The sequence below is a fragment of the Erpetoichthys calabaricus genome, chromosome 1, assembly GCF_900747795.2.
Source record: "Erpetoichthys calabaricus chromosome 1, fErpCal1.3, whole genome shotgun sequence".
NCBI lineage: Eukaryota > Metazoa > Chordata > Cladistia > Polypteriformes > Polypteridae > Erpetoichthys > Erpetoichthys calabaricus.
In genome coordinates, this window is record NC_041394.2 from 251,306,360 (window position 1) to 251,332,953 (window position 26,594).

The window sequence follows — 26,594 nt, forward strand, 5'->3', positions numbered from 1 at the left end:
CACCTCAGTATTAAAACATAATCAGGCACATTCAACAGACAACAATTTGTCTGCGTCACTATGCAAAAGAATCTAGAAACAAAAACCAGGCTAATGGCCGAAACCAACATGAACTCAATGAGCCATTTCGGCTGTTTCTTACATTGATAATAAACACTCAAATATCACACTACAGTTGCTTACTTTTACATATTCTTTATCCCCCATTAGATTGTAATGTTCTTTATGAATATTCTTTAGTGTGCTATGCTTTAGTATAGAGTATGTGTATCATTTAGATATTTCAATGTATTACTAACACATATAACTTTCAAACTACAACAGACTATGCCTTTGGAAACTTGTAAGTTATATTTCCTTCAGTCATATTCATATCTGTCAAGACAGCAGACATAATCATTCAAATGAGAAACTAACTTTAAATAGATACCAGAGATTTACCATTACACAGTTTATATGGCATCTTAATTTATTCTGTTGGCACTGATCAAGGATTGCTGACATCTCTAGTTGATTAAGAATGCATAATTACTGTAGTAGTTAACGATAAAAGTGAACAGTGACGATCCTGATTGATGATCAATGCCTTGCCATGCTTGTCATTCTAAACTGTAATATATACTGATCTCTAACAAAGAAAGTAAAATTCCATTGGGAGGGTCCAATGACATGATCATCAATAGAAATGCAATTTGATTGGATTATCAGTGTCACCAGAGTCTCAAAATGGAATTACAGCTTTGTACAGCCTTTGATGTTAAGAAACATCATTGAAAATGAAAACTTAAAAGTCAGAGATTGTAGCTTTGAAGACTTATAGATTAGTACATGAAAATCTGATAGCCTGGAACAGAATATACAATCTCATTAGCTGCCATTTTTAAAGTAAAGGCTGTAATAGTTTGAAGCATAGTAATTACTATAGTTTTCCCAAGTTAAAAAAAGGAAACTATAAAAAGAAAACTAACTTCATTTCAATGATAAAAAGATACTAGAATACTCCAGTAAATACAACCATTGGTCAAGTGAGTTGTGTATCAGACAGAAAAGTAATTCAGACCTTCTTGCTTCTGAAAGCTTATTGTTTAGCACTTATAGTATTTCCCTTTTGTTGCTGAAGTTTATCATATTTTAATGATTTCAGATGTGACTTGTCCATTTATATGGTTTGCTTGTATTGATTAGGGTCATGAGAGTCACACCCCAATTCATCAGCAATGGGTGAAAGGGAAGCACTCATGCAGTTGGAGCCAGTCTTATTTAATCCAAAGAAATTTATAGACATCATTTAATCTGAACTGAATTCTCATGTGAATCATCAACATGACACAAAAGAAATGATCCATTCTATGCATTTTCCTAACTCAGTTTCCTCAGAGCTGGAGTCTATCCTGGCAGCTTTCTTGCTTAAGGCAGGAACTGATGCTGGTCAAATTAATAATAATAATAATTCTTTACATTTATATAGCACTTTTCTCACTACTCAAAGCGCTCTCCACACAGGGAGGACCTGGGAAGCAAACCCACAATCTCCTTACTGCAAAGCAGCAGCACTACCACTGCGCCACTTGTGAGGATAAATTTGCCACTCCATCACAGAGCACACGTTAGTGTCATCAATTAACTTATTACTCAAATCTTCAGAGGTTCTGCAAGTGTCTCACATGCCACAACTGGGTTGGGATGTTAACTAATTTTCCTGAAGCTACAATTCAGCAGGCTAAACACTATTATAGGTACTCAAACATATTTTGCTTTATTGCATCCCCCAAAATACACCAAGAATGAACTGCAGGACTGCAATCTACTAATCCTTTTAAATTCTATTTTATTGTTCTTAAATTCAAATCTGAGTTCAACCTAAAATTTGTGAACACTTTTGACTGGAGTACTTGATTACCCTAACACAATAGCTCATACAATACCAAGATGTGCATCAGAATAAGTACAAGATATGCTTCCTTCAACTTTGTAACTACACCCCCTGATATAAAAGGATTTGTAATATTATACTGATTTATTATTGTGGGTGTATTCTAGAATGCTCCATGCAGCAATTAGTTAAAAGTCATGCATTAATTAAATGTACATTTTTGAAAAGATACCTGCTTGCCTTTTTGGAATTATCATCAATGTAATGATACTGATTATGTATTATTAATTTTAGAACTGCTTTCACACAAAAATACTGGGAAGGTGCAAAACCACAAAATTCAACGGTGTTGGAACAATGTAATCTGTTTTCAGGGGCTGCGGGATTTTAGATGTTCTTACAAGAGTTGGCTTATTCCAGATGTTACGACTGGCTAGGATGATCAAGTAATAGAATGACAGCTGGGGATTTAGATTTTGGCATCCAACCAAGCACATTAGTAGGAATCAATTCTATTATTTCCAGATAGTCTCAACCTCCTCAAAGCATTCTGGGAAATACAGATATAAGAGAGTTAACCTCCACCTGGAAGAACTTCCCAGCCAAGGCAGAATAATGCTTCTGGAAATGGCATATAAGGGTACCTCTAACTTCAGTCAAGGAGTTCAGAAATGGGAGTTTAGTAAAAGTGGCAGCTCTTCTGGCAGGGAGGATAAAGTGTCTAGAGAAGGACACGAGTTCTAGAGCTTAACTGGTGTTTGGGCCAGGTGACGCCAGGGAGATGACATCCATCCATTTTCCAACCCGCTGAATCCGAACACAGGGTCACGGGGGTCTGCTGGAGCCAATCCCAGCCAACACAGGGCACAAGGCAGGAACCAATCCCGGGCAGGGCGCCAACCCACCGCAGGACACACACAAACACACCCACACACCAAGCACACACTAGGGCCAAGTTAGAATCGCCAATCCACCTAACCTGCATGTCTTTGGACTGTGGGAGAAAACTGGAGCACCCAGAGATAACCCACGCAGACACGGGGAGAACATGCAGACTCCACGCAGAGAGGACCCGGGAAGTGAACCCAGGTCTCCTTACTGCGAGGCAGCAGCGCTACCACTGCGCCACCATGCCGCCCACCTATAGATCACACTGTACAAACTAATCTAACTGGACTGGAGGAATGATTTCACATCTTGAGTTAAGTTGAAACTGCCAAGTACAACAACAATTTATGAAACGATGATATAAAAGATTTCAAGAATTCAGTATATATAAATAACTGTGTGCATATCTAATGGTATTGTACAGTATGTAATACCTTTGTCAAGGACTAACCCGAACATTTATGTACTGTAGGAATTTGCTCTTATCCTGCCTTTAATAATTCAAGGCCCCAGGTTCATACAGAAATTCAGAATTCATGTTCACAATATTATCACAGTTTTTCCTATGGGTGCTTGTCATTGTATGAAACAAAGGACTTTGCCAGTTTGTTAACCCATTTGCATAGTTGCAGATGAAATCCATTTCTGCCAATCCTAACAACAAAGTCAACCTATGGCAACACTTAGCCCAGGCTTTGGAAATTGGCAACTTCCGTGGAGAATGTGAAAACACTCCAGTCAATGATACAGAGTCAAATGATGCTAGGTGAGTTGTGTAGTCAAATGTGCCAGACTTACAATGCAGAACCTTTGTTATCTATTTTAGCTCAAAGGTTTCTTTTCCTTGGCATAAAAAGGGAATAGTTTTCCCATCTGATAAATAAGATGAGCTCCATGAAAGCAGAAGGGCAAATGGGTAATCACGTCAGCATGGCTCAGACTCTGTTAGGTGACAATGATGTCCATATTCTAAATGCTGCTTACAAATTTGGCAAGTTTTACTGTATATCCAAGTGCAGTACACCATAGTGTTATTATTTCAATAAGTATTTATTAATCCACCCGGCCATTGCCAAATCTGCTTAAACTGGTCTAAAATTCTGGGTAGCTGGAGGCCTTTCCTGACAACAAGAAAAGCGAGAATATAATACAAACCTATTAGACAAATATAATGTATAGCACACTGTGCCATATAATGCATTTATATTTTTAAGAGAATAAAAAACATTAAATTAGTAAATACTCTATTGGCTAGGAAATGTTTTGACAAAAAACACCCATTCAGGCCAGTCAAGCTAGTTAATATTTATTCACCTACATTGTTAAAACAAACACATGATCAAATCACAGTATTAAAGTCCCCAGAGTTTCATTATCTACCACACTAACTTATTTAATGCATGTACTGTTTTCTCTGTGTAATGTGAAAAAAATGAACCAACTATGCCAAATGTTCATGTTGAAGAACTCATTTGAAAGTAGTAGCTAGCTTTGCCTTACTAATTCCATTTACATATTAAAAATGTTTAACATGTCACCTCCTTATCATTGCTTGTTTAAACTGAAAGGATTAAGCTCCTGCAATGCTTCCTCATATCTTATACCACATCAATCTAGAAGCTCATCTCTGGACTTTGTCTAGCAGGGATATGTTCTGTTGCAATATGGAGCGCCACGCTGCACAAAATACTTCAGATGAGGCCACACAAGTGCACTGATCATTTTAAACATGGCCTTCTTTGACTTGACAAAACATGCTGTGTAACCAAGTATCCTTTTAGCCTTCATAATCTCTTTTGCACACTAACTGGTTGAGGACAGTTCTAATATAATCTCAAGGTCCTTTTCACATGGTATACCTGTAAGTATCACACACCCCATTACCTAATTATACCTAGCTTGTTTAACTGCACTGTGTGTTAAACCTTACAGTTGTTTACATTAAAGCTCACCTACTACATATCTGTGATTTGAATGACTACTGTAGATGGAATCTGCCAGTCCTCCTAATTTAGTGTCAACATAACAAGCTTGTTAGTAATTTTCTTATTTGAAAAACTGAAACAAGCAGCAATTCCAATGCTGAACCAGAGCGATTCCACCTTTAACATGACCTATGTCAGAGCAAGCTTCTCCTTCCATACTGTAACACATTGCTTCTTGTATTTAAGTTAATTTTGCACCTACTGTACCTGCACAACGTGTCTTGAGAATCACTAGACTTTCATTTAATACCTCAACAAAAGCATTTTGAAATTCAAAATAAATAATCTTAAATGCAACCTAATTAAATACTTTAGTTACTTTCTCATGAAACTATATTTGCAAAACACAATTCCCCTTCTAAACCCAGGCCGAATGTTCACTAATACACCTGTACTAAACATGTATGCTCAATCTTGCCTATAGCAATTGCTAATTTTTAATTTTTCCACTACACATGTTCACCTAGCTGACCTATCGTAACCATGAATGGTCCAATTACATTTTTAAATAATGGAATATTGTTTTTTTAGCTTTAAATATTTAGGACTTTTGCTAAAATTAAATGATTTCCAAAAGACAAACATCAGCCATTATGCACAAACCAATCTGACTTTGTGACAAAATATGAAGATTTGATGCACACAGCTCTTGTATGTAGATGACACTGATGTCCATCACTATTTGGACAGGATACTTTACTGGACAACTGGATGATGGCATGCAATATCCTCTGTCAGGCTCTGAACCTGTTTTCAGCTGGCTTGGTTAAAGAATACTACCTGCCAACATGTCCGAAGCCTTGTATCTCTTCACAAACTGTGATCATAGTGTTTAACCACTATGGTCACTCCACTCAAAACGATGAAGGCACAGATGGGACTTAGTAATTAGGTACAGTGTCTAAGTCTTCTATACTTGAAATTCTATGTATTATGGTTATTGAAGGCTGTACTGAATATCAGCTTTAAAAAAAACTAAAAACTATAGACTAAGTGGAAACAGAAGGGCACAGCTAGGGCGTGTGCCTCTTCAGTCATGTCAGTGTCTTCTGACCCATGGAGAAAGCAGATGGCGATATTACTGCTTTGGTTTTAGACCCTTCCTGTTCAATGCCCCCTATATTTCATTCTCATAAGGGCAACAGAACGGTCACATTTATGAAATGTATCAGTTGGTGACTCTAAATTTATACCTTAAGAATGAGTGTGGATATGGTTAAGTGTGTCCTACTTGTTCCACTTTGGTTCCTACCCTAAACCTAATTCTGCTGAGACTGAGAACTGAATGAACAGGTTAGAAAATATACAGAATGATGTCTAGAGTATAAATAACCCATCACAGTTCTAACTCTAATACTATATTTTGCTCATTCTCAGATTTATTAAAAGGTTGAGTGGAACTGCTGGTTACTTGTGAAGTAGTTAAGCTGTGAAAACAAATCACTGTTTTATGCATTTTTGGCTCTGTACACAAAATAATTAAAAGACCTAACGAAAAGTGTTACATCTACTCATCACTAACCAGAAAGACTTGTGTCAGTACCCCATCTGTGAAAAGAGCTTTGTTAAGATGGCTCAGAAGCTGAAAATATTAAAATAAGGGAAAAACAAAACAATGTGCATACCACTGGCTTCAATACAAAGGCACTGCTGCTAAAAGGAAGTCTCTGCTCTTCAAAATTAACATTCATGGCAGGAAGCGTAAGTTCCGGCCTCTGAAAATATCAGTTTTCAGGTCCTTAATATGTAACATTATCCATGATGCAAGCTAACATTCCTAAATTGCAATAGCATTTTAGCACCTCAGTATCTGAGAAAATAGCTTGCTTGTAATATTTATGTACTTGAACATTTTTGAAAGATGTGGTTATTAAATATTCACATAATGTCAGTGTCCTGTTTCAGCCTGGTTAAGTAACTTGGAATGATCTTTGCTACAGAAAAATGCTATATTAAATAAATGTTACTGCTTGTACTAAAAATTAAGCCATTGTCTTTTAAATGAGTCAAGAATTTGGAATGGATAGCAGCTCTTGAATAGATATGAGTGGGTGAATTAAGATAAGGCCATCTTAATTTTCTGCATGACAAAAGATTTGTACACATATATATCCATTCAGTATTTTAATGTGAATTCTTATACAGTAACAATATATTTTCAAAATAAAAACAAACCATTTTCTGCAGATATTTAACTCAAGAAGAAAAACACAAAAGTTAGTGTTTGCTTATGTATTTAAATCTCTGTGCTTTGGAAGCTTTGGGTTTACACAAATGACAAATTAATCACAAATGACACAGAGATGACAGTCATTTGACCATAATTAAACATAATTAGGTACTACTTCTGAGTCCTATATATCTCTCTGGATATAAAAAGCACCCTTTGTAAGGACCATAGTCTTTGTTGGACAATCATTGCAAAAATAAAGACAAAGGAGCATTCTGCTGATGTGAGAAACAAAGTCATTGACATGCATCAGGGAAAAAATGGCTATAATAAATATCGAAGAGTTTGAATGTCCCATTAAGCACTGTTGGATCCATCATTAGAAAGTGGTAGGTTCATCACAGCACCCAAACTCTTACTAGAGCAGGCTGTCCCTCAAAACTAAACATCAGAGCAAAATGTTGACTGGTGACAGAGGCTACTAAATATCCAACCATCACTCTCAGAAGTCTCCAATGCTCTATGACAGAAACTGGAGTGAAGGTGCAGGAGTCCACAATTTCATGAGCTCGCCGTAAAACAGGCCTCTATGGCAGGGTAGCAAGAAAGAAGCCATTCCTTAAGAAGGCCCACATAAAAGCATGAATGGCATTTGCTACAAAGCATGAGAAAAACACAGAATGTTGTTGGTTTTATTGTCAGATGAGACCAAAACGTTTTGGCCAGACTATGTGTATGTGTGGCGTAAAACTAACACTGCCCATGCCTCAAGAAACACCATACCTACAATAAAATATGGCAGTGGCAGCATCATGCTCTAAGGATGTTTTTCATGTACTGGGACTGGGAATCTTGTTAAAGTTGAAGGGACAATGGATGGACACAAATACTGCACAGTATATAGCTCAGGAGAAGAATCATCTTTCAACATGACAATGTTCCTAAGTATAAGGCCGAAGCAACACTGGAATAGCTCAAAAACCAGAAAGGTGAATGTTTTAGAATGGCCAAGTCAAAGCCCTGATCTTAACCCTATTGAGAATGTGTAGCACTATTTGAAAACGTCTGTCTAGAGGTGCCATCCCACCAATCTAGAGGATCTCTATAAATTCTGCCAAGAAGAATGGCAAAGAATCACTCCTGAACAATGTGCAAAACTGGTCCATACTACCCCAAAAGAATTAAGGTTGTTTTGCAGCAAAAGAGTTCTCAACAAAGTATTAATGTGCAAGGCTTAAATACTTATGCAAACACTAACTTTTGAGTTTTTCTTCTTCACTTACATATTTACAGAAAATGGTTTATTTTGACTTTAGAAATGTATTGTTACAGCATTAGAGTTCACATTAAAATACTAAATGGATAAATATTGGGACAGATCTTGTCATGCAGAAATTATGATGACTTTCACGCGGATTGAATACTTTTGCATGCCACTGTATTGAATTAATTTATGTAATCCTTATATTTAAGATTTCAGACCTTGTGTTTACCTAGCCATCAAAAAAATAGTTGTCTTATGCTGTAGTTAGTTCTGTTGTCATTCTATTGTAGAGTTCATGGTTCAAGTCCTAGTCTGGTGACTGTCTGGTTGGAGTTCACACATTATCTGTATGGCCATGTTTTTTTTTTCATTACCTATTGCAAAGATTTTAGGTGTTCTGGTGATTTTTAAATTGGTTGGGTGTGAGTGAGTATTTGACTGTGTCTGTGAAGAACTGGTACCAAGTCCTGAATTTGTTCATGACATTTACATAATACTGTTGGGCTGGAATTCACCTTCTCACAACACTGAATTAGAATTAGTAAAGTCATAAAATGGATTGGTGGATGCATGACAGAAGTGTTTAGAACTATTCATATTATATGATATTATCTACTGTTGAATTCTGCTCTGTACTTGTAATATTTCTTTTGCACTATTATATTGTATTGAGGATTACTTGTGTTCTCTTCTGTGTATTGTATTGTATTTACACCCTTTTCTTGGACATCCACTGCACGCCCAACCTACCTGGAAAGGGGTCTCTCTTTGAACTGCCTTTCCCAAGGTTTCTTCCATTTTTTCCCCTACTATGGTTTTCTTTGGGAGTATTTCCTTGTCTTCTTAGAGAGTCAAGGCTGGGGGTCTGTCAAAAGGACCGGCCTGTTAAAGCCCATTGCGGCACTTCTTGTGTGATTTTGGGCTACACAAAAATAAATTGCATTTTATTGTAACTAAGATGACAGTAAGGACAGGGCAGAAGGAGGTTGTTCAAGTGTAAATTTTACAAAGATGTCTTCATACAGAGAAGCACTGCTCATGCCTTGAGTTCTTCAATTAAATATAGATTATTATATAATAGTTTGTATTCATGTGTATTTTATGTTTTCAGATTAGTTTTTAATTTTTATTTTCTCATTTTTATGTGATTTTGTTTATAATTGGTTAATTAGATAGATAGATAGATAGATAGATAGATAGATAGATAGATAGATAGATAGATAGATAGATAGATAGATAGATAGATAGATAGATAGATAGATAGATAGATAGATAGATAGATAGATAGATACTTTATTAATCCCAAGGGGAAATTCACTAAGTACTATTAAGTACTGTCTTTCTAAGTTTGCCTATATTCCTTGTTTATTGTGGGTGGAGCCTCTTGGAGGTGAGGTTACCCTGACGTTACCATTTCTAAGCCATCCCTCTGACTATTTATGACAGAGCAGAGAAGGCTCAGAAGTAGAAGATCAGTTTTTATTTGGAGTTGAGAATTGCTGTTTTCTTTGAATTCTTCTGCTTTTGCAGTTTTCTGTTTAAGTAATACGATTTCTGGATCGTGTAATAGGGCTTTTTGGTTGTTGGGGCTTGTTTGCTCCTCCTTGTGAGGCATTTTGTTTTTTGTGACCTTTCTAGTTGTTTTGCAGATTCCCCTTGGTTGGGGTCTGCTGGCCTGTAAGCCTTCAACTACAGCGGCAGTTGTGAGACTAACTGGATTTTGAGTGAGTCTTCTTGGGCAGGCTCATTAAATTGCTGCTCTGCCATTACGGTCCTTTTAGGAAGCCTCACATCCATTTTGCTATATTTGTGACTCTTATTCACAACATCATGATCTCCTCTAAACCTAAAAACCATTTCCAGACTAAGAATAATTTCTAGAAGACTAGATGACTTTTTGAATGGGTTTTTTTTTTTAATTCTTTGTATTTTAGACACTATAAAGTCATCTGTAGAGATGTCCCATATAAATAAGGAACTGGTATGGATCAATAATAATTTGCTGACATTTTTTAATCAGATTTATGAATTAAAACTTGTTCAGCTAAGAACCAATTGATTAAAATTAAGGCATGTTTGAGATCTTACATCCAAAGTGCTGTTCATGCCATGCAGCAGGCCCTCCAGCCATTGTTTTTTCAAAGTCTGCTTAATACTAATACTATGAACTGTGTTCTTTCTGCTACTTCCTTCCATATGTGCTGCTATTTTTAAAACAACTACCTATTTCAGTATCAGTTTTTTTTTCTGATGAACTCTCACCATCTTTTTTTGCCAATATCATCCAACCACCAACTCCAGTTTCTAATATGGAATATCATTTGACCCACCCACACCCACCCAGCTGGATGTTGCCGTGGAAATGTTGCCCTCTAGACTTGTCCAAACCTGAGCTGTTTGAGCCATCAAAATCTATTTCTATTATCTCTCCTGGTTCCCCATTTTTGGCTATGGCTGTTCAGCCAAAGTCTAAGAATTGTGTGTGTTTTTTTTTTTTGCTCTACCTGGGTCTGCTGTTCCTGCTTTATTTATTATATCTGAGTCTGTTGTATCCCTATTGCAGTGTTCCTTTTGCTATTACTTGTCCTGCTGCCAGAGACCTTCAAACTAATGCCAGATGCCAAGTGATTGTCTTTGCTCTGCTACCTCAGAATCCAGCAACTGCGCCACTGCCTCAATGCCATTAAAAGGTCTCTCTGCTATGAAGCACCCACATGCTGGTATTATCAATGTGCCCTATAGTTAAAAAGGCGAGTTTCTCCACTATGTATTTACCTTTTATTTGACCTTTTCAGACCAGTCAATCCTGCTGGAAGATAGTCTGCCTGCTGTCCAATTGTCCCTGTCGGGAGATGGTCTAATCACTTTCCAGCCATCATCTCATTAGGTTGTCTTCCTTTTGTCCACGCAGCCTCATTATCTCTGCCAGGCTAAGGTCCTCTCACCTTGTCAGTCCTGCTGGTTCAAAGTCTTCATACCTGGTCACTTTGGCCTAATGATAAACCTCTTAGTTGGAAGTAGGTTTTGTTTATTGTTGGGCTTTTCTTAAGTGTGTCCGTTATTGGTGTCTGGGAGCAACCCCTTAGACGTGGGGCTGTGTTATATACTACTCTGTATTTATGTGTATTTTATATTTTGTTTTCAGTTTTAAATTATAATTTTTCACATTTTATATTGTCACTGTTGATTTTTGTTTATCACTGGTTAATTGGGAAGTGTCACTTTATGTTTGCCTATGCTTCCTGTTCTTTGTGTGTGAAACCCAAGGAGGTGGGACCACAATGACATGACCACTCCTGAGACCTCCAGAAATGCTTAACCTCTCAAACATGTCTCTGTTTTCTTTGCCCTGCTGGCCTTATCCCCATTCTGCCAATCTTTCTTTGTCTTAACTCATCTCTACACCGTTTTGTCTCACCCATTTTCTTGAGGATAGCCAATTAAGTAAAGAGATTTTTTCAGTGGGAGTAATTTAGTGGACTCTGTTCCCAAGCAGATGAAGGTCTATTGGTTGCTAGAAAGGTGCAAAGGAATAAGAATATAATGTACGTATATAGTGGGGTAACACTAACAATCTCAAATAAAGTAAGCAAGGATTTAAATTTAAAGACCTTAAACTGGAACAAAAGGACCAAACAAATATAATGTACAGGTATATGCTGCACATTAAGTGCTGGGAATACTGAGAGGACGGACACAAAATGAGGATCAGGATAAAGTCCTTTAAAGATTAAACCTATACACTTATGCTGAGTAAACTGATGATTAGATTATTTGAGGAATCTTTAATATCTTTGAATATAATGTCTCAATGAGAAAACAAAATAAACAAGTTTCCTGGTGCAAAATTACAAATGAACACCCTCCAAAGTAGTAGTTTCCAGCGAGACAATTCAGTTAAAAACAATTCTACTAGAATTGGCAGAATCATGACATAATATTGAGCTTTCACCTCATTCAACAATATAAAATAAATAATAACAAGCTTGGCCACAAATGGAATTTTTGTGGTTGAATTGTATTTGGAGTGATGCAGCACTGCGTAATGTGCTTAGTTTTTTTTTTTCCCCCAAAAACAGAACTTATCTTCAATTGCATTTTGTACAGACTAAGAAGCAAATCAATAGTGATCTTGTATTTCTCCCAAAATAGAAGCCAGAAATTTATGTGAATGCAACATAGTGGAGGGCGGTATGGTGGTGCAGTGGTAGCGCTGCTATCTCGCAGTAAGGAGACCTGGGTTCGCTTCCCGGGTCCTACCTGCATGGAGTTTGCACGTTCTACACGTGTCTACATGGGTTTCCTCCGAGTGCTCTGGTTTCCTCCCACAGTCCAAAGACATGCAGGTTAGGTGAATTGGCGATTCTAAATTGGCCCTAGTGTGTGCTTGGTGTGTGGATGGGTGTGTGTGTGTGTGTCTTTGATGCCCTGCCCGGGATTGGTTCCTGCCTTGCACCCTATGTTGGCTGGGATTGGCTCCAGCAAACCCCCGTGACCCTGTGTTCGGATTCAGCGGGTTGGAAAATGGATGGATGGATGGCAACATAGTGGAAAGGTGACAGGCCTTAATTGCAAATTCCCACAACACATGAATATAACATATATATGGTTCATGTGTATGACTCTGGATCACATGATTAGCTACACCAAACAGCTTGAAGCAGATGTTTGATAAAACTCCACCTGATACATTTGCATAACAAAGTTAACTTATCCTCACCTGCCTTATTGTATGGTGAGCAAGATCCAAGCATACATTTCCTTTAAGTTTTGCCTTTCATTTCCCATTCCAGGTCAGGAATGGTATAATTGGACTACAGTTAGCCATATTTCATTATCAAGGGATTCTCCTCTAATCAGCTTAACCTTTTTTAAATACAGTCTCACCCAGACCCACACCTTGTTATTCACTAACCTGTTGCCCTTTTCCTCTAAGGTACCCCATCAACAGCATACAAACACAATATATTTCATGATTTTCACTTTCCAAAATGGTATAAAACAAACAGCTGCCACCAACCTTTCTTCTATACCATCAGTTCCAACCCATAAAGAAAGAAAGAAAAAAATACTTGCATCATTCAGGTGTAAACCAATATTTAAGAAGGCAAGGGGTTAACCACTGGCGGAAGCTGCCTGTGCAGCATGCCTTATAAACTTCACCAACAACTTGCAAGTGCTTTTACCACAACCTTCCTAAGTACAGACGGCTTACGTGTAGTCATTAGTCCAATCGGACCACGAGGAGGATTTTCAAAGAAGACTGTTAGGAACACCTGTTCTATTGTGAAATGTTTCTTGATTTGCCGGTTAACCCCTTCAATAGTATGCAGCATCAGAATAACAAACGCTTAATTATTTTGCAAGGACCAATTTTTTCCGTTAATTTATTTTTAACTTTAGTCAGTACTAAAATAACAAATGCTGAATAATTCTATAAAACCAAAGGTATTGTTAAGATATATTGAATTTTAAATCAGACTGTCATCTAAATCTTTACCATTATTAAATTGTCTTTTTTAGGGTGGTGCCACTTTATTTTTAAGATTTACCTGAAACCAATCCCCTTCTCTGCATTTTAGTTAATACATTTCTTCCTTAATCCTCCCTCATTAGAAGCTTTGCATTTACACAGTAACATTAAATTACTTAAGTGTTTTTTTTTATAGTTGGTACATATAGAAGTGGAACATGAATGATCACCCTCAAACATAACAGTGTAGCTCCTCAGCTACTGGGCTTCACCAACAGTCTGAAAACTGCACAACTGCCAAACTGGTTTGTTTTTCAATTTTTATGTCCCTGTTTTTTGTGTTACTTTCCTTTAGTCACCAGTTGCACTTTGGGATTCAAGTTAGAATTTCTGAAGAAGAATTCTGAAGAGGAATTTGAATAACAACTTGCCAGGTAAGGTGATGGCCCAAAATCTACAGCAACACAACATGCCATTATTCTAATAAAGTGGTTTATTATCCATCCATCCATCCATCCATCCATCCATCCATCCATCCATCCATCCATCCTCTTCCGCTTATCCGAGATCGAGTCACGGGGGCAGCAGCTTGAGCAGAGATGCCCAGACTTCCCTCTCCCCGGCCACTTCTACTAGCTCTTCCGGGGGAATCCCGAGATGTTCCCAGGCCACCTGAAAAACATAGTCCCTCCAGCGTGTCCTGGGTCTTCCTTGGGGCCTCCTCCCAGTCAGACGTGCCCGTAACACCTCACCAGGGAGGCATCCAGGAGGCATCCTGATCAGATGCCTGAGCCACCTCATCTGACTCCTCTCGATGTGGAGGAGCAGCGGCTCTACTCTGAGTCCCTCCCGGATGACTGAGCTTCTCACCCTATCTTTAAGGGAAAGCCCAGACACCCTGCAGAGGAAACTTATTTCAGCCGCTTGTATTCGCGATCTCGTTCTTTCGGTCACTACCCATAACTCATGACCATAGGTGAGGGTAGGAACATAGATCGACTGGTAAATTGAGAGCTTTGCCTTATGGCTCAGTGGTTTATTATTCATAGAACAAAAGACATCTTCCCATTGCAAAAGTATTCCACAATAATCAATATATTATTGTGTGAAGCTGCTGCCAAGGAAAAAAAGTTAAACACTTGCCAATAAATTAGTTCTTTAAAATGTTTCTGAAACAAGTAACTTAAAAAGACAAACCAATAAGCGTCATCCAAGCTACAGGAAAAAAACAAACAACAAAACATGGAGCTGTGTAACAATGAAGGTGCTTTATTTCACTTCCCTTCAGAATTTCAAACTATTTTTATTTATTTTTAATGTCATGCTGAAAGTCTGTAATGATGTACATGAAATAGACTGCTCCCTGTCTGAGGAGCAGCTCATTTTTGAAAGGCATCATTTTGTCATCCAGCATAAATATGAAAAAAATGAAACGCGTACATTATAAAAAGATAAGTAAAATTTGATGAGAAAAGTTCTTGCAGTTCACCAAGTTCATCTGATTGTTGTACCCATACTAGTTTACATTTACTGTATAAGAGTTAGTGTGCCTGAGACAAGGACCAATCATAATTATGCAAAAGCACTGGGCTATAGGTCCTATTGGAAATTATGCTCTTATAGAAATCAGCTAAACTATGTTCAGTTTAAGGCAATACTAACAATATGGTTAGTGATTCATCACCCTTGGTTGCTTTGTAAATTGTATTTTGATAATTCTCCTTTATAGAAGATATGATTCCATTCAAATATTTTCAGGTCATTTGTATCTCAAAAACCGGCACAAAACATATACTCCAATTTCCATTTATCTATCCTTTTCCTAACCTTCTTTGAAAGTAATAATCCATGCATCTACCTTTTAAGCATTCCTCATCCAATTTTAGGAGTCATGCAGTGTGACTTCCTAACACAGGAGCATATGCCTTGACCCAACTCAGTCCATTACAGGCACACTTACACATATTTTACCCAGGGCCGGATTTTCCTATAGGCTAACTAGGCTTCAGCCTAGGGCCTCAAGATCAAGAGGGGCCTACATTCAAATTGTTAGCAAAATTTTATTATCTCTCATGTAATTTACAAACTTAAAAATGGAAGGTGAAAGGGCCTCATAAGTGGAATAGCCTAGGGCCTCTTTTCATATAAATCCGGCCCTGATTGTACCTGTAAGTTTTGAACTGCCAAACTAAACTGTTTGTGTTTTAATTGTGGGGAAGAACTTGAGTATTGGATCTGTGTGAATTATCTCCAGTTAGCAGCTAGGATTTAGACACTGTCATTTGAAGCAATGATACTCTAGTGTCTCCAAAATAAAAATAATAATATAAATAAATACAGCACATACATGCATACATTAAAGCAGTGGTCCCCAACCTTTTTGACAGCAAGGACCACTTTATTAGATGCAAATTTTTCCACGGACTGGTCGGGGGGGAATAGGTGGGTGGGTGCAGTTTTATACACAATTTACTTAACATTTCTATTATTATTAAGTTACTAAGCAGTTTGCATACATTTGCAACCCGAGATTTTTCTTCTTTTTTTGCATATAACAAAGACATGTGCTTTGCATTTGCCATTCCAACAGATTGCACATCACAAACATTAACACTGCTATCTTTTTTTCGTGTCTGCCGTTCTATAGGAGGGTGACAATGAGTTAAATTCCAATGGATGTTTTTCAAATGTTGACAAACAATAAGCAAAAGGAATCAATGAAAACCACAGACAACAAAAACAGCAAAAAAAAAAAAAACAGTACGAGGAAAGTTCGAAGAAAGAGATTTTTTTTTTACAATGTTTCTGTTTGGGGATCGTTGTGCAAACGTCACAACTGAGCTGTGACCACAGATCTAACTGCTCTGTGGATGATTCGTTCAAGCATTTCAAGGTCACTTCGTTGTAATGAAAGCATCTGCTGAATGTACTTCGTAGTAACGCGATTTCTATAGACTCGTGTCATATGGGAAACTGTCGGGACCATAAAAATAACTGTTGTAACAGTCTTTCACCTCGGTCTCTCTCCTCTCTTTGCACCACTGCAAAGCCCCGCCCACCAAGCATTCTGAAAAGTCTGGGCGAGTCTCCGTTGCCGGCAGTTCTCTTGCAGCCTGGCTGTCAGACGGCTGTGGCCCGGTAGTCGGCCGTGGACCGGGGTTGGGGACCCCTGCATTAAAGCATACCAAAATGTATAGATGCATAGATCTGACTGAAAAGTAATGTCAAATATACAGAATTTTCAATGAAGAAACGGAACATAAACACTATGTTGATGCCTCTGAGACCAGTGGTTCTTGTTGATTATACAGAAATTCTAAGTTTGCCTGAATCACATGACAAAACCTTATACAAAATAAAGACTGATTGATTAAAGTATCGTGTGACAGTAGCAAACACTGTAAACTCACCTCAAATCCTACATCTGGAGTCAGATTTATAAAGCTTGTGTATGCAGAAAAACAGGCCTGAAATATGAACATAAGAAATATGAAAAAGGAGATAAGCCCACTCAGTGTTAAGTCAAACTTTTTTGCTTAGCTAATAGCTAAGCTGTCCCAATGTCTCACCTGGATAACTTCTTAAAGGTTGTCAAGTTTTCTGCTTGAACTACATGTTTTGGTAGTTTGTTCCTGATTCCCACAACTCTTTTGAGTAAAGAGGTGTTTCCTGGCTTCAGTCCTACATGCAATTGCTCTTAATTTCCACTTGTGTCCTTGAGTACATGATTCAAGATGCATCTACTTTATCAATGCCATTGAGAATTTTGAAAATCTGGATTCGGTTCCCACACAGTCTCCTCTGCTCAAAACTAAACAGGTTTAAATCTCTGAGTCTTTAAGTGTATGATATGTCCTTAAGTTCTGGAATGCTTTTGGTTGCTTTCCTCTGCACAGCTTCAGGTGCTGCCTAAGTCTTTTTTGTAGTGTGGTGACCAGAATTGCACACGATACTCCAAATGTGGTATCACTAGAGCATTACGTAATGCACAACTTTCCACACAAAAGTTGGAATTTATTAAAGAAAACTTGACAGGACAATCTGCATATAATTACTGCAACATTGACTCACCATTTCAGAGAAATTGGGAAATGATGACATCCTTGATAAAGTAGGGAAACACAGCCAAACCAGAAAATGGAGATTCACTCAAATAAATATTCAAATCACAGACCTGCCATTCTAACATGTGTTGACATGCCAAATATATTAAATCTCAAAACTGATACAGACTCTACTTTAGTTGCTTTTTAAGAGTGGATACTGTGCATTTGCACTGAAGAACCTTTTTTTTTTGCAGTTTATATAAGGCTACCATTTGTCACTTGTCAGGATTCAAAACCAAAGCAATCACCAATCACTTGTTGTCAGTAATTACAGTAAGTAAAAACACCAGTGTGATTCACTCCCTGTGTAAAGCTCTAAATCTCATGCCATACAGTCCATTCATAGCCTAATGGTATGACACAACATGACCTGTTTGGCATAAATGGTTGAACGTGAAATGAACAAGCTTTTTGGGGCAGGATTTTATTTTGCCCATGATGATGACTGACATATGAGCCAATTTAGGCTTTTAAGAGCCATTTTCTTGGAACTACCAGCAAGCCCACAATTCTCGAAAGAATCGGAAATCCAAGAATGGCAATCACTTTCTGTTCCATCAGATACTTGGAGGGATGAAATATCATGGAGGGTGGGTGCATCCTAGGAAAGTTCATTTAATTAAATAAACATATTTGTTGGAGTTGTGACTCAGTTGTAGGCGCCTTCGTTTATTGTTTTTAGCCATGCAGTTTCGTTTTTGTGTCTCTATGGCTGTGTCATCAGCGAGAAGTCGTTTGCTGACGGCGGCGGTTTCGCGTGCTGAAGTGGCCATGTCAGCGGATCCGGGCATGGAGGGCTACATTACTAAACAAACGTGGTATATGTGGTGGTGTGGGCGGGCGCGTTCGGGCGGCTGTACAGCCTGGCGTGCACGCTTTACCTCAGGTTTAGTTTACAGCTCGTAGCCATGGTAAAGTTGTCATTTAATTAAATAAACATATTTGTACTAAAGCGTTGTCTTTGTGTGGGCACCCTCGTTCATTCATTCTATCCGTTTCTTTTTGGAGCCGTGACTCCGTTAGCTATAAGTCATTTACTGTTAGGAATTATAATTGCACTTGCGTTTAATACGGAGCATTCGTTTATTGTTTTCTTCCATCTGGTGTTGTTTCTGTGTTTTCTGTGGCTGGACTGTTAACAATGTATCACTCTAATACTGTAATGTGATTCAAATATGCTGTGTAGTCTGGACCTTTGTGGATTCCGTACTGTAATACTGTAATGTGATTCAAATATGCTGTGTAGTCTGGACGTCTGGGGATTCTGTACTGTAATACTGTAATGTGATTCAAATATGCGCTGAATCGTTTCATTTTTGTTTTCTCCGTGGCTGTGTCGTTAGCTATGGGCTCAGATTTGTATTTCCGTTGGTTGAGCTGTTTCGTTTCTGCGCCGTGACTCCTTTGCCTGGGAGCTGTTTCGTTTTTGAGCCATGACTCCTTTGCCTGTGGTGTTTCTGAAGCGTGTTGTAGGCGGCAGTGCGCGTGCGCTTCGAAGTCTGGACGTCTGGGGATTCCGTACTGTAATACTGTAATGTGATTCAAATATGCGCTGAATCGTTTCATTTTTGTTTTCTCTGTGGCTGTGTCATTAGCTATGGGCTCGGAGTTGTACAGCCTAAGCAGACGGCTGAGTCTGGTACATCTAATCTGTGTTTTCTGTGGCTGTGTCATATCACACTGGTAGGCGATTCGTGACATCCGGTTTACAACGTTCTGTGGCTGTGTCGTTAGCTATGGGCGGGCTCGTTGCAGTGCGGCAGTGCGCGAGCGCCTCGATGCACCCAGCGCCTAGCGTCCTGCGTCCATATCCGGTTTACAACCTTCGGTTAGTAATATGGATATGGATGTGTTGAGTTCAGCCCTGCATTAGAAACACAGACTGCCTGAAATCAGGCTATACCTGTTCGTATCCAGATTTTAACAAATACAACCAGAGGGAACTGGACAACACATCAGAAATGTCTCATCCAAGCTTCAGCTCCATCATTCCTGCTATGCTGAAATTCAACAACTGATGAGGTTCTGCATTCACATTCACTATGGTGTGTGTGTATAGGCCAATAAAAAGACAATCTGCAGCAATGTATGGTTTTGCTAACATAATCAGGGCAACCAAACAAACTCATATTGCAGTAAGGACACCCAGTGAGAATGAAGCAACCTTTGTTAACCGTAAATAGTGACATTCCATTAATGTAGAAGTCATCTGTAATGCCAAGATTGATACTAATGAACATCATGGCTCTATTTTAAGGCAAAGTATTGTTGGAAGACGACTTGCTGATGGTGCTGCATGTGTTGGCTGGTTGTTGGTAAGGTAAATTGCTGAACTCTCAGTTTTTGATATTCATATTATGGTTGCTTATACTATTCAGCAATCATGTCATTTCAATATCCCAGATGATAGTGGCTACCTGCGCAGATGCTGGCACCTTATGTTTTTCCTTGACTCCCAGAATGCAGAGAAGAGGCACTACAATGCTGCGCATGCTCTTGTGGGCTTAGTTGTAGAGTGCACCATAGGACTCCTCAAATGCATGTAAAGTGTATGGAAATGTCAGGTGGAAGGCAGCCCAACCACCCTACAAAAGTGTACAGCATCATGATGTGCTACATACAGTAACATGGTATGGCATAATAATCTTCCACAACGGTGAACTAACACATGCACTGGTATACTTTCTAATATGATCTTTTGACTGAGATATTACTGTTTAGCTTTTTTTTTTAGCTATTACTTTGTTTAACAAAGGCTTACTTTCATGCTCAGATCTACCCAAAATTTTACAAATGAGAGCCCTGCTCTTTTTTCATGTGGTATGTGGGATTTTTCTTCAGGTACTCTGGTTTTCTTCTCATCCCATATCTTTAAGAGTTGATTGATGGGCTACTTGGGTCATTTTAAAATGGGCCACAGTATATGAGTGTGCAGCAGTTGGCACAGTCATGACTCTGTGTCAAATGCTGCAGGGAGAGGCACTGGCTCACCCTGAATTGTATTAAGTGGATCTGACAAAGTTTTGTTGTGACTAGGGCAGTGGTCAACTATATAGCCTCAAAAGAACAAGAACCCTATCTCAAAGACAGGCACAGTAGGTTAAATGGTATCTCTAAATCAGCATGTGTGCTTTCCAACCAGACCTAAGGGCAAGAATCTCTGGTTCTTGCCTTGTCCTCTATGTGGCCATTCCCTTTGAGAGTGTTTTGAAATAAATGATTTGGAATTTGGTTTGATTCTGAATGGAGTTTGCATGTCATGATCTCGCTCCCAGTCATTTGCCCTCATTGTACAAAGAGCAACAAAAATCAACCAAGTAGGACACCATACCATAACCTAAAATTGGTATCGCATCCATGCCTGATCTATGCTCTACAGACCTTGCTACCAGAATAGGCTTCTGTGATTCTGTGATTCTGTGATCTATTCAGGAAAGGCAGGTTTAGAAAATGGTTAGAAGGATGGATGATTTATGACCTCTTGCTGGAATGTCCCGAGGGTATAATTACTGTTTAAATTAAGAATGCAGCTTCAATAGAATTTGATTTTTTTTTGCATTCACTTGAAATGTGGCAGAGTTTAAAAAAGGACATTCATGACACGCCCCTAACCTCAGCATTAGTAGAAACAAGCTCTGTGCTAACCTACATGTGACATCTAGATGGAGGAAGTGTGCACACTTTCTGACAGTTAACTTACAGACACTTGTGAAGAGAACAGCAGTTGACACCAAGAAACAATTCCATCTGTGCTCATTTTAAATTTCATCTCATTGGAATGTAATTCAAAAATGAGTCATACTTTAAGCTATATGCTACCCGAGTACTTCTAGAGTGACACCTTTAGAAAAGTAACTCACACAAGTTTGAACTTGATAGCAATGTTTTGCTTCCCTATCATATTTTTCATAAAGGGTTTCTGTTATGCTTATATGCAACATTTTGTATACTACATCCAAAACCACAGCTCTCAATTGAGTTGTGCGTAATATCCATCCAGTAATGCTCTGACGACAACAAAATTTTCAGTTCCATTACAACAATGTTCTGTATGTCGTAGACTCTAGCTGTCCATTGGGGTCTCACCTAATGTTCTGTCTTTGTTGAAATCAAAATGAACTTGAGGAGAGCTGTTAGATTTTTATTTATAGAACTCCATCTTTGTTTCAACATAGCTGTCTTTTGCCTGATTTTCCCAAACCCACTTGAAGGCCTATCTGAGAAAAATGATGAGTAAAGTAATAAGCAACCCTAAAGGGGATGGTAGTAGATCTCTGAGAAATGCACACTCCCATACTGATCCATTTTTAACGTTAATAATTCATGTCTTTGGGGTGTAGCAGATGATCAGAATACTTGTGCAGACATGAAAAAATGTGCAGACTACACTGAAAAGCGATGGATCAAAGAATCAACGCTGTACGTCAGAAGCACCATGACTCCTTGCTATGCTAATTTGAAATACAGCTCTTAAAGTGACCGTATTTGGCTGTCAGTATTTTTATTATTATATCAAAGAATGATCAAAATGTTTTGATTCTGACTTTTTATGAAAAACTAAGCATTTGTTTTTTAATATGCTTGTTAAAACATTCTCAAAGCTTTCCTATGCTGCTGAATAAAATGTTTTACTTTGCTTGCATAACCATTCCGCTAGCATAGTGTTTATCACGGGGACGTTTTTAAGATTGGTAAGTAGTCACACAAGTCCTTATCTGAAGAATTTGCTCATTGATGGCAACATTTTGTTCTGTTATTAATTCTGTTATTATTCTGCCAAGAAAGAATTCTGAAGTCCATTTCTTGATTGTGGCTTATAAAGTGCATTGGTCCTAGAACATGCTGAATAGGTGTATCTTTCCATAGTGCTAAAAATTAAATGATTTTACAGTTTTTTGTAATCATATGGTCTTGGTTTTGAAACAAGAAGCATAAAATATAACCCATGAACATTATAAACTTGTAATTTTGACTTATTTTAGTACCTTCAAGTAAATCTTTGGCCACTGGTAAAACCAACAAGGGATACACCTCTTCAAAATTGTTTGATCACTACTCATATTTGGCTGATGCATTAATTCAAGGCAACATCCAAGATTAAGATATGTTACTATTACACATATTTTTACAATTGAAGCACAGAGAGGTTCAGTGATTTGTTCGAGGTCATACAATGAGGCACAGACAGACATTATACCAGCAACTTCAAGATATAAAAGGCCAGTGCTTCAGCCACTGCAACACACTGCCATATTTTGAAAAACTATATGAAAAGGCACTGAAATTCTATAATGTTTCAGAAGGTCAAGCCTCAACAGATGATTTCTTATCTTGTTCACTTAAGATGCATAACATCTTCTTTGGTTACTCCGGTAATTGCATTAAGCAAGTTTGATAATAGATTGATGACAGCACTAGGCAATTTTTGATGCAACACTAAATTCTTCTTACTCCCAGCATATGAATAAGTATCAGATGAAACCATTTCAAGTCCACAACTATTTAATTCTCACTCTATTAAATTATAAAAGTGGACCCCAGTAGTAATATCTGAAAATGATGAATATACTGCTTAATCACCAAAACCACTCCCTAACCTTTAAGTTTTCTGATTACCTTAAACACACTTAAATCCATTATGTTTTACCAGGGTTTATGTCAGTATTTTAATTTATTTTTAAAGTATGTTTTATTGGTGAGTAGGTAGATTGCATTTTGTGGTACATTTCTATTTTTTTTTTTGATTAAGCATTTTGTAATTGAATTCACCTGTTTGTAATTGTATTTAATTGATTGGGTATTTTTCACGTGTGTTGAAAACTGTATTTAATTGGGTGGAAATTGGATTGATGTGTGCTAACAAAGGGGACTCTCAGAGGCAGAAGAGGGTTAGAAGTTTGCCTAACTGATGTTGACGATGGGCACGAAAGGACAAGAATAGAAGTAGAGAAAAGACAGAAAACTGTTCCAGGACATTTTAGAAGTTGCAGTTGTTACTGTGGAGCCAGCAATGTGCATTCATTTTCCAGAGGATCACGATCAAGCGGTCCAGGAGCTGAACCTGGTGTGGTTTTCTTTGAGGAAGCAAGAAGCCGCCGGGTGTAAGTTATAAGTCAAAATGGCAAATCGGCACTGCATTTGAGTGGGTACTGGCAGCTCTGATTCAGATATTTAGACGCTTCCAGCCTTTATTTGTTGCAGCTGTGAGAAGGACAATTTTCAAGTGGACGGAACATCAGAGTTGGTCTTCTGGAGGATCAGGCTAAAGATGGTGGGGAGATTGACTGTTCTCTGGGACTACCTTTACCCAAAAGAGAAGGAAATTTTATTTAAGTGTTTTAATTATTTTAATGTTTTAAATACATTTTTTTAAAGGAGGTTTAATTGACTATGGAAGCATTGTTGCTTGTGCTTGTCTTTGGGTCCCAGATTTTGAATTGAAAAAAGGGGATATAATAGGGTAGTGAAAATGTCCTTTGTCGTAGGGGTCCTAGCGCCCGAAAACCTCACTAACTGGGATAAATGGGATTTCCCTATTGGGTGACATTTATTTGCCACTGGTTCTAACATCATCTTCTATAATGTTATCACTTCATTTCTACACATATTTAACACTTGTATTATTAAAATCATCAGCCACCACTGCTTTGAGATCAGTGTCTTTTGTGAGTGGAACAAACATATGCCATAATTATCTTCACTTATATTGTCCTTACTCCAGTTATGTCCATAAAATGGTAATGCAATGTTGGAAGAAGTCCAGTAAACATTTCCAGAACAGTCTCTCCAGATGCATTATGAGCTCTGATTTCAAAAACGTATTATGTACATTCTAATAGGGTTTCTGGCTAAATATATATTGATTATAAGCTGTGATAAGGACAAGTGAGTCACAAAAAGGTTTGGGGATAGCTAACCCGTATACTTGAAAAAAGAAAGCAAAAAATAGGCATATCTGTACAGACAGGAGCCCAAAACAGAACTGACTAACAGGTTGAAACTTGGTCTATAAACATGGATGAATGGAGGAAGAGGTGGAGTCATGGAGGCCAGAAAAGGAACTGATGTAGCAGGATGATGGGTACTGGATATGACATCATCAGAGGGTACAGGAAGTGACGTCATCAGTGGGTGGGCCAGTGGCATGGTCTGCAGAGGAACAAAAGGAAAAAGGACCAGGTGACAGCGCCAACCCCCGGTCAGGCTGAGGAATGACACCATTTGAGCCTTAACAAAGCTTAAAAATTATTAACATTTTACCACAATGACATTTTGTCTTTTCTCTCAGTTGCTGCCATTTTGTGAATCTCATCGCTATTATGCATTCCCATTATAAGTGCATGTTAACAGAGGTCATGATCCTGAATTCATTATATTAAGGGTTTAAAGGTTGGCTTGAGCAGCCATGTTTTAGCAGAGTTTACCAAATATCCCATGATTCCTTTTTTTATCATATTGGTTAATTTATCTGTTTGAAGCTTGGTTTTTTTTTTACCCTGAATGTTTAATCAAATTTAAGTTTTGACCAAAGATCTCTTTTGACTCCTTGTTTTGATTTTGGCCAGTTGTTTGACTCTTGTTTCTCTCATTTTTCCCATTTTCATTTTTTCCTCAACTGTCTCTTGTGTGTCAGTGGAATGTGTTGAATGTTGACACTTGAAAACTTTGATGTAAAAGTTCCTTTGATGAGACTTTCTTGAACTAATGCTGTATTTAACTTATTTGATAGTCTTAACCAGATTGAGCTAGTGTGCATTTCTACTTAATATCAGTCATTAAAAAAAAAGATCAGCATCATGGATGAAAAGTGTGACATAAGGAAAAAAAAATGAAAAAACATATTTCCTTTCTTTGCTGACTATCATAAAAGTAACGTGTTAATACATATTTGTGTTCACATTATTAAACTTAACAGGTTCACAATTACCTAGCCTCTATTTTAAAAAAATGTATCTACTTGAACGGAAAGACTTCCAACGTTCTAAAAAATTATTTAAAAAAGTAGGGAAATCAGGTAATTAGTTCTTAATGCCATGGTGTTAAACAGCAGAAAGACAAAACCAGAACTTGTTTAATGTAGTTCTCTTTCAATTGGGGCTAGGTGTCCTTTATAAGTAATAGTGAAGACTGATTGCCTTAGGAGTGTTTCAGAATCCTCTGTTGTTGGTAATGCTTTATTATGAATACCCCATCTAGTACATATATTTACTGTATATGGAATGTACAGCCTAAACATTAATGAGGTGTAACCAATCTATTTATATCTTTTGGTCTCAGTTTGTTTGGCCCTGATGAAGGGGTAATTGTTTTGATACACATCAGACCTGACAATGGGGTAATATTCATGGGTACAAGCTTCAGTGATGGATACTACAGACTGATTTTAGATATTTTCTTATTTAACACCATGAAGCTAAGGACTAATTATGTGATCTATTTTTTGAAAAAAAAAATTAGAACATTAGATGTCTTTGTGCTTAAGTAAAAAAAAAATAAAATAAAATGGAGGTAGGGTAATTGTGAACCTGTAATTAAAAAAAAACGTGAACATACATTTTTCAAAAATTACCTTGCTGTTCTTCATTTGGAATTTGTAAATAATTGCAGCTGACTTGGTACAGTTTCATGTGCTTTTGGTTAACATGCTTCTACATAGAAAGTGGAGCCTTTGCCCCATCTACTCATCCAATTTCTAAACGGCTTGTTCCACTACAGGGTCACAGGGCTCAGGTCAGGACATGATGCTCAGTGAAATTCCAAATGTTCAGGAGAGACACTCACAAACATATACAAATGCATACTAGATCGGTATAGAGTCACCAACCAATCTAACCT